The sequence below is a fragment of the Carettochelys insculpta genome, chromosome 1 (genome assembly GCF_033958435.1).
Source record: "Carettochelys insculpta isolate YL-2023 chromosome 1, ASM3395843v1, whole genome shotgun sequence".
NCBI classification, from domain to species: Eukaryota; Metazoa; Chordata; order Testudines; family Carettochelyidae; genus Carettochelys; species Carettochelys insculpta.
Window position 1 is genome coordinate 250,650,202 of NC_134137.1, and position 17,540 is coordinate 250,667,741.

The 17,540-nt window shown below is 41.7% G+C and overlaps 1 protein-coding gene and 1 long non-coding RNA gene across 10 annotated transcripts in view; one reads left to right on the forward strand and one right to left on the reverse strand.

Annotated features, from left to right (window-relative positions):
- The window catches only part of LOC142018581 (uncharacterized), a 69,022-nt gene extending 53,371 nt beyond the window's left edge, over positions 1-15,651 (forward strand). Inside the window, exon 3 of the long non-coding RNA XR_012646860.1 lies at positions 15,118-15,651. This is a non-coding gene — a long non-coding RNA (uncharacterized LOC142018581). The remainder of the gene's footprint in view (positions 1-15,117) is intronic.
- The window catches only part of RASSF8 (Ras association domain family member 8), a 130,545-nt gene that overhangs the window by 94,548 nt on the left and 18,457 nt on the right, over positions 1-17,540 (reverse strand). For 3 of the 9 annotated variants that reach the window (XM_075004464.1, XM_075004456.1, XM_075004473.1), the window contains exons 2-3: positions 14,323-14,516; positions 12,580-12,721 (exon numbers count right to left, since the gene is read on the reverse strand). The exons of the other annotated variants lie outside the window; for them this stretch is intronic. The gene's annotated coding sequence lies outside the window, so the exon portion shown is untranslated. The remainder of the gene's footprint in view (positions 1-12,579; positions 12,722-14,322; positions 14,517-17,540) is intronic. 9 annotated transcript variants of the gene reach the window in all.

Sequence of the window (17,540 nt, forward strand, 5' to 3'; positions counted from 1 at the left end):
ATAATTGCCAGATAACGGATATGTAAAGATATATGAAATCTACAATACAATTTCTTTATCATTAAAACCATGATTTCTTGGTTATCATCAATTTTTTTTTTTATAAGTAGTAACACGTTCTGCTTTCCTCCTGAATCCCACACCCAAATTTCTATGAAAAATGCACTTGGCAAAACTCCCATTAACTTGCTATATCATCTTACATTAAAATTTGCATTTTTATGTATGAGTGCTTTGGAGTTCTAATACATTTGTGCATACCACAAAATCCTTAGTGTTCCAAAGCTGACCTTAAGTCTCCTTCCCCAGATGGTGAGGGCTGACACCACCACAGAAGTAACATGCCATATTCTGAGGGCAGCCTAGGTTGAAAGTACATGAAGCCCAGCCTGAAAGCTGCAGAAGCAGGCTGCACTGTGACTAAACCAGTAGGCCAACTGAAATTAGAATTAATGGAAGAGAGGCATTGGGGCAGAGGGGCAGGGTGGGGCGGGGCAGGGCAGGGGAACCTAGTCCCATAGTATGAAATGAAGGAGAAGGTTCTCTTCTCTTTCCATTAGGCTTTCAGCAGTCTCAGATACATAGATTTCACTGACAGAAAGAGCCAATAGAATAAGAAATGTGGGCCCCTTGACAGCAGAGAGAGAAATATAAAGCCCAGGTAGACATGTGTATCCATGCAGAGACCCAACCACTTCAGTGCTCCATGAGGGCACTAGGAGTTCTCAGCAAGATTCTCTTCACAGGAGCTTTCGTCTGATACCACATTAAACATTCTACATTACCCTCTATTTTTGGCATTCAACCTACCAGACTACAAATTTCAAAGAGGTAGGGTGCACCGCCTGTGAATAAACTGATATTTTTGTGAAATTAAATCTTAAATCACAAATGGCATTTGCTTGCCAAAATCCTGGCACATACCTTCTTGCTAAAATACCCATAAGATACACAGTCCTGGAGTTGTTGTAATTTTTTATTTAAAAAAAAAAAAAAAAATCAGGTTGGCATTTTCCAGTAAGCTAACTGAAAAGATGCCCATCAAAATTACATGTTCAAACAAAACATCACTGATTATTTAAGTGGCTTCTCACCTTTCAAACAGTCATACAATTAGGCCAATAAAACTAAGGGGACCACTCTTTGAAATCTGGCTACATTGATAAATTGCTAGAATTATTTGCATTTTAGTAGCACTCACATTGTACCCTCATCTACACAGGACAATGCCAATCCAGAAGAGGTAAGAATTCAAGAGTTTCATGTGGGGAGATTGCTGTGGCTCCATCAGCTTCAGGGAGGTTCTACCTGGAAAGTGCTTAGTACAATATCAAGGAGTAGGGCAGGGGTTGGCAACCAAAATAGCAAGATGACCCATTTTTTTCCTAGCTTTATTTGTTCAAGAGTTGCAATGCATGTGAATATGAGATGGTCTTTAATAAAATATGTCAAACCATACTTTTTGGAGTTCCTATTTTAAGAACACACAATGATGCGTAACGCAATACATGTTTACTACATGACGTTCACAAACTTTTTACATATTCTCTTGAGGTTGCATTTTTTGTTGGTGGTGAATTTCTCATTGCCCACCTGCACCTGACGAAGTGAGTCTATGCCCCCCAAAGCTTATGCTCATACATTTCTGTTAGTCTATAAGGTGCCACAGGACCCCTCGTTGCTTTTGCAGATCCAGACTAACACGGCTACCCCTATGATACTTAAAGCCACCGAGAAGCCCTTAAAGAGCTGCATGTGGCTCTGGAGCCACAGGTGGCAGACATGGGTGATGTGTGGGGGTGCACCAGGGATCACATATACTCAGAGTGCCCACTCTCTCCCAGCACTCCATTTCCCTGTCTGGTGAGTGTGGGGGCTTTCCCAGCCCTACCCAAGAGCAGTGTGGCCAGGAAGCAGCATATACTGAAGCAAGGCTCTAACTCATGCTGCTCTTGGGCCAGGGTGGGCCTGTCCCCCCGACTTGCTGGAAGGAGCACAGTGCTTCTGGTGGAAGAGGGGGTCAGGGCAGATCAGGGATTGAGGGGGGAGAGGGTGAGGGATAGCTCAGTAGTTGGAGCATTGGCCTGCTAAACCCAGGGTTGTGAGCTCAATCCTTGAGGAGGCCACTCGGTGCAAACAGAGGGTTTTGCCTTTTTTTTTTTTTTTTTAAATCTGTCAGGGATGGTGTTAGGTCCTGCTGTGAGTGCAGGGACCACACCTGATAACCTCTGAAAGTCCTTCCCAGTTCTATGAAGATAAGTGTGGCCAGCTGTCCCCCTGAAGCCACCCAACCTTCCCCAGTCAATCAGTCACCACTGGCTAGAGAATGAAACTGTCCAGTGACAACTCACTTTCACCACACCACTATTCCACCCAAATAATGAAATTGATGTACTTGATACAGGTAACTGAACAGCACTGTCTGTACAATGATCACCACTAAAATTTTGCATCAACCTCTGTGTAATATTCACTGTACAGTCTGTGGTGCCCAACATGCTAGCCACACATGGCTATATAGCCAATTAAATGAGGCTAGTTGGCTTGAACAATAATTTTCAGACTAATATGGCTAGATTGCTACAGCAGTAGGCATTATTGTGGCTACTGCTTCAAAACTGATTAGACACAAGGGCTACGGCTACACTACAGCAATCTTTCGAAAGATGATGTTCCGGAAGATCTCTTCCAAAAACAAAACCAAACCACCAACCTTCTCTCAAAAGCGCGCACACACACACACACACACACACACACGGATTGAAAGATGGATCTGCTTTTTTGATAAGGAGTATCCACCCAGGGCCTGCTCTTTTGAAAGAATGGCCCAGGGATAGAAAAAAATTTGGTGCCATAAGGACTGCTCTTTCAAAAAAGGTGTGGGGGGATGCAGAGGATCTACACATGCTTTTGCTCAAAAGAAGCCTCCCTGATCAGGGAGCAGAAGAGGGCTTTTAGAAGAAGAGCCATGTTCTTTTGATTTCAGATCAAACAAGTGCATTTTGTGTGTATGGACACTCCATGTGTTCTTTCAAAAGAAAAAAAAAGCTGGATTTTCAGCAATAACTTGCTGGCACAGATGTAACCCAGGGTTTTATATATTATGCCCTTCTTCCCTAACCCTGATATGTAATTGTTAATTACTTTCAAATAGTAACTAAAATGATATTTATGGTCACAAATGCATCTCAAAGTAATAGCAGAGGTCACAGAAAAGACATTTCAAAGTAATTGGAAAAAGTGTGAGCTGTAGCAACTGGTCATGTGACAATCTTGAAGCTGAAAGAGAGAGATTAGAACAGCTACCTAACCCACAAAACTAAGAGTCACTCATCCATAAAGGACAGCCTGCCAAGTTTCTTCAGTTGTTTCCCTTACAGGGCTGAGGAGTTTTATCATTAACAGAAGACACGAATATTCTCTATGGCTACCACAGAGATCATAACTACCATTCCTTTGTAGGAGGCCTCTAACATGATCATTTCTTACACTCCTTCTTCTGGAAGATAGCTTTATCAGCACCAAGTGGGTAATGGAAAAAAGTAGGTGACAAATCTATTTCTGCCCCTGTATACGAGTATGCAATGTTGTTGTAGCCATGTATGACAGGATATTAGAAAAGACAAGCTGAGTGAGGTAGTACCTTTTGATTGAACCAACTTCTGAGGAAGAGAAAGACAAGTTTTGGAGCTTACACAGAGCTCCTCTTGAACATCAATACATTTTACATCAGTACTCAGTGGCGTCAAATCTGTTTGTTCTGGGAAGAAGATCTGGATTCAGAAAAGTGCCAAAGAATCATCTGGCTAAACTGAACCTAAAAAACACTTTACGAAAAAGACAAGAAGAGTAGAACTAGGTACGCATGCACATGGATGTGTACATACACGTAGTTCTGTTTAATGTAAAGATCAAGTCGAACTTAACAGAAAAATACAAATAGGCGATTCATACTGGGCAAAAACCCTGAATAGTTACACATTAGAATTTACGCTTCACTGAAACAAAAGGGGAAAATAGCAATGAAAACATTCCGGGTACACTTCCAGGCTTCTGCTAAAGTATGCAGCACCACTGTATCAACAATATTAGTAATCCTGAAAGCCTGTAGGTACAGTGTAGAAAAAACACTTAAGAACTTTCTGCAGGCAGGCAGCCAGCCAGCAGCTGCCTCTGACAAGTGAGAGACTAAAGCTTTCCATTTCCATGGAAATGGACTTTGGATCTTTAAAAATAAAGATTTCAAAGCTTAAAACAAACCCTACATTCCTGTTTTTGATCCCACATCCATTTCCCTGGAAATTAGGAGGAAAATGACAAATAGCAGCTAAATTAATAAGTGCCCTGGCCAACAAATTCATCACTTGTTACTATTTCCCTGTTTTCACTTAGAGATGGCTACCCCCTCACAAATTGTAAAGCCACAGTATCATCATGGCCAGTGATACTTTATAAACACTACTGTGTTTTAATTGGCAGGTTATGGAGCACCAGCAGGGCACTAGTTCGATGGGAGTTATAAGCAGCTAGCATTCCATTCACGTTGCACTGTAAAATCCAAACAGTGGTAAATGAAAAGTCACCTTGTTACTTAGTCCCACTAGACACAAAGGAACTGAAGACACATTGGCTGTGTCTACACTACAAAAATAACTTCGAAGTTGCTTTCTTTGAAATACAACTTTGAAATAAGCAACTTGGAAGCAGAGCATCTAAGTTAAACTTCAAAGTAGGGCACTACTCCATTCCTGGGAATGGAGTAAGGACTCTGAAGTTGGGAAAATGTGTGTAGACCCTCTGCTGGCTACTTCGATGTAGTGTCTCACTTCGAAGTTAACTTTGACATTAGTTCCTAGTGTAGATGCACCCATTATGGCCCAATTGTTTTTATTTCTATAGGCAGCCCACTGATAGCCAGAGCAGCGTAACAGCACCACTCTGGATTTTTCTTTTTAAGACTGTTTTGTGAATATGGCCTCAAGCCAGGCATGGGGAACCCTTGGCCCATGATCCAGAAATGGACTGTGAGACTCAGGGCTCCCCTTTCCAGCATCCATCCCACAGCAGGGTTGGAGCCATGAAGCTCGTGGGTCAGATCAGGCAACCCAAAGCTGGGCCTGGCTCATGTGTTCTGCTGGGGGGGGGGAGGGAGTGGCTGCATGCAGTGACACTCACTGCCATTCCTCCAATGGGGGGAAGGAGGAGTGGCAGCGCTGCCCAGAGGCTTCACCCTGCAGCTCTGATTGCCTTGAATTCTGGCCAATCAGAGCAGTGGAGAGTGGTGCTTGGGCATGGGAGAAGGGACCACACAGCCATGTGGTAAGCTGCACTTGTCACCCAAACCTCCCGCCCCCAAACAAAATTTCTACACCCTTCCTTCTGCTCAGACTCCTACTTCCAACCGCTTCCTGTGCCCTCCTTCCTACTCCGTTCCTGACCTCTCCCTTCCAGATGACACCCCAAACCTCCCTGAACCCTTCCTCTCACCCAGGGCCACAGCCCACTCCTGCACCCCACTTCTCCCGCCAGACCCCACACCCCAAGCCCAATTAATGGCAGCCTCCTCCCACAATGAACGTCTCATATTTTAGCCCCAGCACTTATGAGGGGCCAAAAAAAGTACTAGCTCTGGGCCCCCCCCTCAAGGCTCTTGGACTGCTGTATGTGGGGAATGACAGAAGTGTTTTCCTTTTTGTTTGTTTCAATCGGGGACCACATCAGGGTAGTAGTGGTGGTTGTGCACTTTGTACTTGTCTGGCCCCTGACTGAATTGTTTATGGCTCAGTGGCCCCTGGCCTGAAAGTTTCCCCACCTCTGCTTCAGCTGAAAATGTTTTTCCAAGTTTCACCAATCTGCTGTTTTCACAGAGATGGAAACAGGATCCCATCCCTGCAAGTTTAAGACTCTTGCTTGTCAATTTCATCTGCCAGTTGCTCATTGACTACTGAAATATTACTTTGCAAAGAAGTATTTATGGCTTTTAATTCACATACCATATGTTGGATAATAAAATAAACAAACAAAACAACAACGACCTCCTTGGTTCTGAACTAAACAGGTTCCTTTTTAGGAAAACTATTTACAAAGGTGTTGCAACTGTAGTCTACACTCCAGCCTTTTGCAGACAGACTTACATCCTGATGCCCCACTCAAACCATTCCCACCACATGCAGTATAAGTTGCTACAGCCATGAAAGTTTAGGAATACTAGTAGTAGAGAGAGGTAAGACTAAAAAAAGAAGAAGGACAGATACCCTCACAAGAGCTATCCACAGAAGAGTCAGGGTATTGTCAGCAGGTTTGTAAGCACAGTAAACTCTTTCATATCTGGCAGCCCCAGGACCGGGAGGTTGCCAGATATTCAAATATGCTGGATAATACAGAGGTATACCTAGCAATGCATAACACTATTAAGAAACAAACAAAAAAAAGTATGCAGAATACCTGATTTATCAACAACAGTAGCACTGTAGACTGTGAACTTACACTGTATTTGCTGTATTTATTTGTATTTACTTTCACTATGCTGTACTTATGCAAAATGTAACTAAAATTTATTTATGGTTAAAATTCCACTTATTTGGGAGTTCTGGATAATAGAACGCCAGATATGAAAGAGTTTACTGTATATATTTGTCAATTAAATACAGCCTTGGAACCTGCTAGGAAAAACAACAGAAGAATTTAAAAGTTTTTAAACACAGGTGCTTCTGAATGGTAAGGTCAAAATCCATTCTAAAATATCAGTTGAAACACATTATTAAAAAGGTCTGCACCAAAATTTGTGATGTTTCAAACAAATTTAGTGAGCTTCCTACTGATCTGTCCTTGTGACAGGCTAACCTTCTCGGCAGGCTATTCAAGTGTAATGGAACTCAAACTACCCAGCCAACCTGACTGCCGGCTGGTCTCTACAAACATGATGGATAGATTGCTTCCATTTTCACACAATTTTACACATTTAAACAGTACTAATGAACAGATAACAAAATGTCTGAAAAATTACATATAAAATTTTAAGCACTTGATATATATCCCATACTTTTCCAGGTATGAGCTTTTACCATTATCAGCACTTTTCAGATGTTTACAGACATTTGTCTTGAGTTTCATCATTATTTAAAATTACCCTCACTGCATAAACAGGCATTTGGTATAAGTTACTCTAGACATTTAGCATTGTGGAACTTGATTCCACAAGTGCAGGAAACAAAAAGTTTTGTTTAAGATCACAAACTATTCTGTGTACTTTTAATACATGGCATAACCAAGTTTGCAACAGTGTCATTAAACAGGCCCAATACCAAAAGGTGCTGAGCATCTACACCTGCCACCTATGAGAACAGCAGATGCTCAGCACTTCTCAGGATTAGGCCCACTGTTGGCACAGAACATGACATGAGCAGCTACCATTATGTGCCAGTTTAGTATCACAGGGCATTGCTTTCAGTTGTCCTTATTACCCGAGATGCAGAACAAGTGCTTCAATATCTGTATTGCTGTGCAGGGGAAATCCAGATCTTTAATTTAGTGGGTTCAGTGGTGGGATAACTCAAAGTCCATGTCCTGTTCTGCATTATGGAGCAAATCAGACCACATGACTGTTAGTTTGGGTCTTAATCTAGGATTAATAAAAGAAGTTGTTTCACATACATTTGTCTGTGCATCCAAGGAGGTCCCTCCCAGCATTTATATTTTACTTATTTCTACCTTTCATTTTCCTGACAACTTGAATACATTATTCAGAGGGAAAAAGAACCACTTATCACCGCAGCACATTGAAGAGAACCTTTAGGTATCAATGTAACAAAAGTAATTCATGTCAGACAAACATTCTTGCAATTTATTAATTATTTTATAAACCCTAGACCACACGAGCAAGTCTGGACAAGCCAGAGATTTTGACTAATCCCTCCTGCTCGCCCACATCAAATCCCTAAATATAAAGTTTATGTAAGAGCACATTAGTGGCACAGGGCACAGGGCAGGAGAGCAGCAAAAAAAGTGAAGGGCTCTGATTTTTTTTTAAAAAAAATTGCATTCACCTATAAACACTGATTTTTGCTTTAATATTCAATTTTAACCCCCCCGCCACCCCACTAGCTTTTCCAACCATAAGTCTATTCTAGCTGCCCTGTTTTTAGAGGATTAGACTTAGTTACCCAGCTTTAATATCTTTGTTTTGAATTAACCATCTGTTCTGTAGCATTTAGATGAACAGACCCAGAACAAGAAGAATTCCAACAGATTTGTTTTCCACCCAAGAGATACATAACAGATATGTTTTCAAAAGGGCAACAGCATCATCTTTTCCAGAACATATAATCTTCCCAGCAAGGAAATAAAGTTACGTTTTTGATTTTCCATCTTTTAGTCTCTGCGGTCTGATTTTATCAAATTAGCACAAAAAGTCCTGAAGAGAATGGGTAGCACATTTATTACATCTTTTAAACTAATTAGCATACTAAGAGATTATCTACAAAAAATAAATCTGCAAAGCACAAGAAGCTGGATGTCTGAAGGTTTCTGAAAACAAAATCCCAATAGGGCAGCTGTAGGTCAGACATATCTTAATCTAGCGTCTTTTAAGAAGATTGCCAAAAACAATACAAGCAATTGCTACAAATATTAGTGGTAGCCGAGTTAGTCTGTGTCTTCAAAAACAACAAGAAGTCCCAAGGCATCTTATAGACTAACAGATATTTTGGGGCATAAGCTTTTGTGGGCAAAGACCCGCTTCATCATATGTAAATTCTTAAGTGAAATTGTACATTGAAAAAGAAATAGGGTTCCATGGGCAACATGATACATTGGATGCTTCAAAATATACATAGCTTGAAAAGACATGGACTTCTCTGTACACATCTATAAATGGGAAATAGCAGCAAGGATGCTCAGTTGTTTGAAGTTTCATTAAAAAAAGTTAGTTAAATGTCACTTATACACTAATACAAACTACTGATAGACTACTTGATTTAAAAATAACTATTTCAGAGGAGTGTGCCATTAATGTTAAGAGATACGTTTGTCTTGCAGCTGTCAAGACCAGTGAATGTTTGTAAAAGACTAAGGCTATGTCTACACTACACTACCAGGGTTCAATTTCACAAGTATAGAATGAACATGCAAAATTGGCCTCTCAGGGGTCACGGTTGTCCCCTGTACTCCTTACAAGGTAAGAGCTCTCCCACTGACATTCCCCAGTATGGACAGCCAAGTTAGTCAAGTGTAGACAGCTAAAAATTGACCTACACGATTACCATAGCTAGAATTGCCCATGTCTCCACTAGGCAAAGTAAGTCATAAAGATGACTGAAGATGGCCTAAAAGTAACCCATAGGTACAAGATCAGAGTTCTGAAATCCCCTAGTGCTCCTTCCTTACTTAAGAGCTGTATGTAGGATCTGACTCCCTCTAGACTGGTTCCCCACACACTGCTTCTAATTCACAGAGTTCCTGTGCTTGGAACAATAATTCAGGCTCTCCAAATCATGGTTTTGTATCAGCCAGTCTACTTGCCCTCTGCCGCCTGTATCAAATGCCCTCCCACCTGACTTGCTGCAAATTCTAATTTTACCACAAACATTTATAAACCACCTCCCATTCCTTTAGATGTCAGTATTTCAGGATATTAGGTACACCCTCATCAGCTGATTTTGCTGAAAGGAGGAAACACCATATTTTCTTACAAGGGTAAGACAAGACCTACAGAATTTACTCTGCCATTCCAAATCATATATTCTATTACCTTCTCTAGAAGGGCCTATGCATCAGTGCCTCAAAAAATGAAGTAAAATGATACAAGTTTGAGCGAACATGTTTTTCGCTACTACATACGTGAAAAAAATCCGGTTGCAACGCATTGCAACATGGTATTTTGTTCTTCCATTATGTTGTACTCTTAGGGTAGAGCTGCCAAAGTGCTTGTCACTGGGATAACTCCCATTCTATAGAACTCAAAAAGAAGTTTTACCCCTGAAATAAGTCATAGTGTGTCCAATGTCTATATTTCAAAATAGGTTCTATTGGGTGTATAGATGCTGTATTTTGAAATAGCTGAGAGCATTGCTGAGCTGAGAGCAAAATGCATTGTGTGTAGCAGTGTTATTTTGAAATAAGATATTCTGGAATATTTTATTGCTGTGTTGACATACCCACAGGCACCTCCCACTAAGGTCTTTGTGACCTGCTAGATACTCAGCACTTTTGAAGACCAGTTTACTTATTTAGGTGCCTATAGTATCCCACTGGAGCCTTGGCAGACTATGTCTACACTGCTGTCTTGGGGTGGCCTTACCAGAGGGCCTCGTGAGTTATTGAATGTCATCCACCAACCTTGCTATGTTCTCTATTGGATGGTGGGTAGACAGGTACATAAAAACAAGCCCTCCCTCTCTAACAGGTGAAAGCCCAGGTGCCCAAGGGAGAAAAGAGATGGGGAAAGCCTCAAACCCTGCTTACCTGGTATAATGGCCTGATTTCCCCAGTCTACTCCTTACTCCTCCTGTTCTCTCATTGTTTTGGAGCTTCCCTCTCAGCAGAAGGTTGCTCACAATGTCTCAGTAGTTCAGATAGTCAGCTGGGACTTCCCAGCTCACTTTCACTATCCACTTGTTCCCCTTTGTCAGAGAGAACTGGGTAGGGAACAGGGGCCAAATCCTGGCCACCTGGTCAGACCTTGTCTACAACCCAGACACCTCTCCTATGGATCTCTCTGTCCCAGAAATAGCAGCCTGATTGCCCTCCTGCAGTTTCTCCCCTTCGCTCCCACTTGACTGTCAGAGTTCCCTTTATAGCATCAGGTCCTCCACATGAAGAATGCTCTGCAGCTGCTAGGGGGCAGGGCTTTCTTGGTCCAAATACTGCTCACACACCCTATGCTACAGCTAAAGGAGTGGTAAAGCCCCCACCACAGTGGCTAACTACAGCTGAGGAACTTAACCTGGACCAGGATCTTTAAAAGTAGGAACACCAAGCTTTTATTCCACACTCCCATAATTTTCTTATACCTTACATTTCCTCAAGATGGGGAGAGGATGCAAAATGAAGTTCTTTTGGTTTGATTTGCTTACTCTAGTGTCACTTTCCTCTAGCATAATTCTCAAATCACTCCAAGTGTGGATATGTAAAGAGAATGAAAAGAATGAATTTCCACATGACAGATTCACCAATCCACAAAGGTCACATCAAAATTAGTCAGTTATGTGCCATTATTTTTACCAACAAGTTCTATCCCAGCACGGTTGCATTAGAAAATTAATTTTGTAACTGAGTTCTAGTAATAGAGAGTCCCATTATTGTCTTTAAAATATCTGTTCAACTACTACTCTGTAGTCAGTGGCTGTAAAAGGCAAATATTTGTTGGCTAAGGAGTGGTCCATAACTGCAAAAGATACCCCAGGTGAAAGAGAGCTTTGGCTGTCATACAAGATTGTGAAACAGTCTGTAACCTGCACAATGAATAATAGAGTGGGTGTTGCTTTTTACAAAGGAACTAGCATCTGAATGAGCAGACCTGATATTCTGGATCCTTTGTTAGCAACTGGAATCTCATCTGCAGTCTAGGTCAAGCATACAGCACACCTGCTTATGAGACTGGTCTCATAGCTTCTGCTCTATAGACGTGTCCATAGTTTCGGTTTCTTATTATGGCATTAATTAGATGCCTTCGTGCATGAAGTACTGGGGCTTAAAGTGCATCTCTTTATCAAAATATAAAATGCCAATACACAAAAGCCAATATTAGATACAGTGTAATATATACATGTATTAAGTCATGAAAGCAGAAGCAGGAAAAGAGCTCACCACACATCATTTATAGGAAATTTCAATACATGGTAATTTATAGCAAACTTTCCTAATTATGCAATCTCTGACTGGATGCTACATAGAAGTAAAGTGTCACCTCCATGAAGAATATTTGAGAATTACCTAAAAACCCTTGAAGTGGAGGCAGGGTTCCCCCTACTTGAAACTTTAGTAAATAAACATACTATGGTACCCACAGAAGGGGCACAGATGAAAAATTTATCCAATTATCCACAAAGCAGGCACATCATATGTAATGGAAGAGTTGATTGTATATTGTGGGGAAGCCTTAACTTGGCAAGACCACTTATGAAAATGAATGTAATTCATCATACGTAACTTAAAATCATAGCCCTCTTTGTGAGGCTGCTAGTGGGGGGATCCAATTACAGTCAGTTGCAATTACAGCAGTTTTATGATGTGCATGCTTATCTTCTAGGAAACAGAGCTGAAACCATTAAGAGATTCAAAACATAGGATACCAAATTCACATTTCAGATATGAACTCAGGCCAGATCTGAGCCAGCAACCTAAAGATAAAACCTTACATAAAGTTCTACCACGGGGTTCCCATTATTTACTTTTGGGGGCATGGAAGGGGGCAGTGTAGAATAAATAATTATTAACTAGTGGAGAGGAAAAATATAATACAATTCCCAATGTTTTGCTTTTTTTCCCCCAACATAGTCTAAAGTGTCAACACAATAAACCAGGCATCAATGCATTTTAAGATTTGCATTGCATATTCTTCATTAATGAAAATGCACTTACTGTATTTACTAAGTAGAAGCAAATGCCTAATCCTAAGTGAAAACACCTCTGCATATATACCGTAGCAAGGGGTCAATGACAGGTCGATCAGAACAAAGGCAGCAGAGCACAATTCCGGACTGAAAGGAAAGCATCAGCTGACCTGTTGCAAATGATAAGCCAAACATCAGTGCTTTCCCTTCAAGAAGAGGGAAAAAAAAGTTAACCAAACACAGATTTCATTCCATACAAATCACGTGGGTGCCAAAAATCTATATTACGATGAGTTATCAGCCTGTGTAGGAACTGCGTCCACTTTCAGTAGTTTGCAGCAGAGTCCAGCTATCGGATACGAGCAGCATAAACAAAATAAGCATGTGTCAGAAAACAAAAGCATGGAGCACCCAATATAACAGAAAGGATTAGCTTCCTCAGTTTGCACCACTCACTACATTACAGAAGCTATCATATAGACCAGGGGCTGGGGAACACCAGGGACCATGGCCCAAATCTGGACCCAGTCCATAAGACTTGGCGCTCCCCTCACCAGCATCCAGCCTGTGGCAGGGCACAGAGTGGGGAAAACCCCATGCCTCACTGGGTGGATCAGACAAGCTGGAGATGGATCTAGCTCACAGCCTCTGCCTGTTAGATGCAGGAAGCAGTGGCACCACCACCACGGCCTGTGCTACTGCCAATCCTGCTCCCCTAGCCCCACCTGGGGGAAATGGCTCCTCACAGACACCTGGGGGAGCTTTTCTCCCTGGCACTCCCCTCCCCCACCACTGTTCTGATTGGTCAGGCAGGCAGTGCCTGGGAGAGGCAGACAGAAAAACCTCTCCAGGGAGCATTTCTCCAGCTGCTGCACCCCCAGCCAGGAGAGGTGTCTCTCACTTCCAGGACCTCCCCCCCCAATGAACACTCTACTCACTCCCGTACCCTCCCTACCACACAAATCCACCACCTCCAGCCAGCTCCTGACCCTCACTCCACTGCCCCCAGCCCACTTACTTACCTAATCTCCCACCCAGATACCCCAAACCCAGACCACTCCTGTACCTTCCCTCCCACCCAGAGCCCAGACGTGCTCCTTGACAGCCTCCTCTCACACACTGAATCCCAAACCCCCATTTTGGTCCCACCCTAGCTCCCAAAACCTTTAATCTGGCCCCACTGCTGCACCCTCCTGGAGTGTAAGGGCAGTGAGGTATCTCAGTCAGGGGACACACCAGCGATTTTTCTTTTATTTTTTTATTTGGCACAATTCTCACTTTTGTGTGGCCTCTGGCTGATTGTTCTCTGCTTCAGCGCCCCACCCCCTGACCCAAAAAAGGTTCCCCCACACTTGATATAGACAGATATTTGAAAGGGGGAGTAAACAGCTGTTCAGTTACATGGATGTATACAGATACTTCAGTACAGTAATTTAAACCTCTATCTTTATTTGTTATCTTATGGAAAGTGTATATTTCTTCATTAACTATAGGACAATAACACACTGCAAAGTTCTGAAGTCATATAAGTCATCACTTAAGGAAACTAAATTCATTATATATTCCACAGATCCACACTTATGTCATTTTTCAAGAGATCACAATCTTTCAAAACTTACAGACAGTAAGGAGGACAACATGAAGTAAATGCATTGCTGGTGCAAAGTTAAGTGCTATTTGTAAGAGGCAACATCTTAGCCTGAGTCTAACTGTGAAAAATAGAGGTGATAAATGCATTAGAAATGGTGAACGGGATGCCGACATTGCTCACCTTCTTGGCCTGCCTCTGACAATGGTTCATACTGTTGCCAAGAATGCTGATGATATAATGGAAAAGGCTAAGCATATGATGCAGTCTTCTTCTGTAAAGATCACTCAGCAAAGAAGCAAGGCGATGGAAATGATGGAGACAATGTTGGCTACGTGGTTGTACTACTTGCATCTACGGAATACACCAATAAGTCTCTGCAATTCAGGAGAAGGCAGTGAGGTTATTCAAATTCCTGAAGGATAAAGAGAAGTACATGACAGGTTATGTAGACAGAAGAAACATTTAATGCTAGCCGTGGTTGGTTTCATAGCTTCCAGTCACACCAGGCGCTCTTGAATGTTAGACTGGAAGGTGAAGCAGTAAGTGCAGACAGAGCCAGAGGAAGCATGCAAGGCAAAGTTGTGAGAGATCATTCAGGGAGGAGGCTATGATCCACAACAAGTCTTTAACATGGAGGAGAAGGGACTTTATTGGAAACAAATGCTGAAATGAGCCTACATTTTTGTTAATGAAAAAAGTGGGCCAGGCTTCAAAAGTCCTCCTGACACTTGCTCAGTGGCAATGTCAAGGGAGACAAGAAAATTAAAACCACTGTTTATCATAGTAAGAACACTTGTGCCATGAAAAATTATGTGAAGTCTCATCTCCCCATCATATGGAGGTCTCAGAAAAAGGCTTGGATAAAAAGCAGATATTCTGTGACTGGTTCATGGATTATTTTGTTTTGGAAATAAAAAAAAAAAAAATATTGTGAAGAGCAAAATCTAACGTTTAAAAAAATTCTTCTTCTTATAGACAATGCTGAAGCTGCTGCACATGACAGATTATGAATCATTATATCCCAACATTAAAATTGAGTTTTTACCACCATCCACAATGGCACTAATGGATCAAGGTGTGGTAAGTAGCTTTAAAGCCTCTTATCTATAGTGGATATTCAGAAGACTCATTCAGGATACCGACGACAAAGGAAAACCAACCGTGCAGGAATTTTAGAAAACTGCTAACATAATGGATGCAGTGATGCACACTGGCGCGGCACGTGATGAAATAAGTGTTAATGTATGAACAGTGCATGCATGTGTGTGTGTGGGGGAGGAAATCTGTCCTGAAGCAGTGAATGACCTTGTTGGTTTCAATGAGACCACACTTTGAAAGGAATTGGTGGTGCTAGCAAAGACGGTATTTGACAACATAGATAAAGAGGGTTTCACTCAATTGCTTGCTCTCATTCAGAGCCTGTAAGTAATGAAGACCTGGAGGAGCTAAATAAGCAAGCATTCAAAGGGGAAAGCTGGGACAAATATGGGGGAAAAATGAAGATGGAAGATAAAGGACTTACAGTGAAGTCTCTTCACCATATTTTTATCCCTGCTGATGAAATCATTAACAAAAATCAAGACTTGTGATCATATGACTGATTGCTCTTCCGATTGATTGTTGTTCCAAGGTTGTAGATCTCCTGAATGACAGCTTGGCATGCTACAGGGAGATTTTTGGATGCAAAAAGTGTGGTGGCAAGCAAACAACACTAGAGTCCTTCTTTAGAAAAGCAAAGAAACCCAAACCAGTCATGGAAGAAGCTGGACCTTCAGGCCTTAAAGACACGGAAGAAGTGAGACCAACAGCTGTTGCACTGCCTTTAGGCATTGAGGAGGGTGAGAAATGTAAATCTTAGATGAAGGAAATAGTGGTGGATGACTCCCCTGTCCCATCTCCCTTTTCCTCCATCTAACTCTCACTAAGCAGGAGGTACTGTTTCATAGAATCATAGAATACTAGGACTGGAAGGGACCTCGAGAGGCCATTGAGTCCAGCCCCCTGCCCCAATGGCAGGACCAAGTACTGTCTAAAACATCCCTGAGAGACATCTATCTAACCTCTTCTTAAATATCTCCAGTGATGGAGATTTCACAACCTCCCTTGGCAATTTGTTCCACTGTTTGGCCACCCTGACAGTTAGGGACTTTTTCCCCCCCAATATCCAACCTAAACATCCCTTGCTGCAGTTTAAGTCCATTGCCTCTTGTTCTATCCTCAGAGGCCAAAAACAACAAGTTTTCTCCCGCCTCCTTCTGACACCCTTGTAGCTACCTGAAAACTGCTATCATGTCTCCCCTCAATCTTCTCTTTTCCAAACTGAACAAGCCCAATTCTTTCAGCCTTTCTTCATAGGTCACATTCTCTAGACCTTTCATCATTCTTCTTGCTCTTTTCTGGACCCTCTCTAATTTCTCCACATCTTTCTTGAACTGTGGTGCCCAGAACTGGACACAATACTCCAGCTGAGGCCTAACCAGCGCAGAGTAGAGCAGAAGAATGACCTATGTCTTGTTCACAACACACCTGTTAATGCATCCCAGAATCATGTTTGGTTTTTTTTGCAACAGCATTACACTGTTGACTCATATTCAGCTTGTGGTCCACTATAACCCGTAGATCCCTTTCTGCTGTAGTCATTCCTAGATAGTCTCTCCCCGTTCTGTACGTGTGAAACTGATTGTTCTTTCCCAAGTGGAGCACTTTGCATTTGTCCTTATTAAACTTCATCCTGTTTACCTCAGACCATTTCTCCAATTTATCTGGATCGTTTTGAATTATGACCCTATCCTCCAAAGCAGTTGCAGCCCCTCCCAGCTTGGTATCATCTGCAAACTTAATAAGTGTACTTTCTACGCCAATATCTAAATTGTTGATGAAGATATTGAACAGAACCAGTCCTAACAGAGACCCCTGCGGAACCCCACTTGATATACTTTTCCAGCAGGATTGAGAACCATTAAGAACTACTCTCTTATCTCTCTCATTATGCCTACTTCCACATTAAGCACATCAAATCCATTTACAAGATAAGAATAACAGTTGTCTTATCTATTTCTATTTATTGTTTTTTATGGATTATGGGTACATTATATGCATATACATGTATGTGAACTGAATGTGTTGGGAATATATCGCAAGCTATTTAATTACATTATTCCTTATGGGTATCAATTCCCCTTTATAGGTTGTTTCATTATAAGCTGCATTATTTAAGAATGTAACCTGGACTTAACAGGGACATCCTGCACTACGTTAAATTCCCTTGAAATCAATCCATGTGCCACAAACTGCTAAAAACCACGAACCATGAAATTCAACATCTAGTAAGGGTCAGACAGATGGAGTCATAATCTAAGCAGCAGAAATGTAGCACTTTAAAAGACTAACCAAATGAT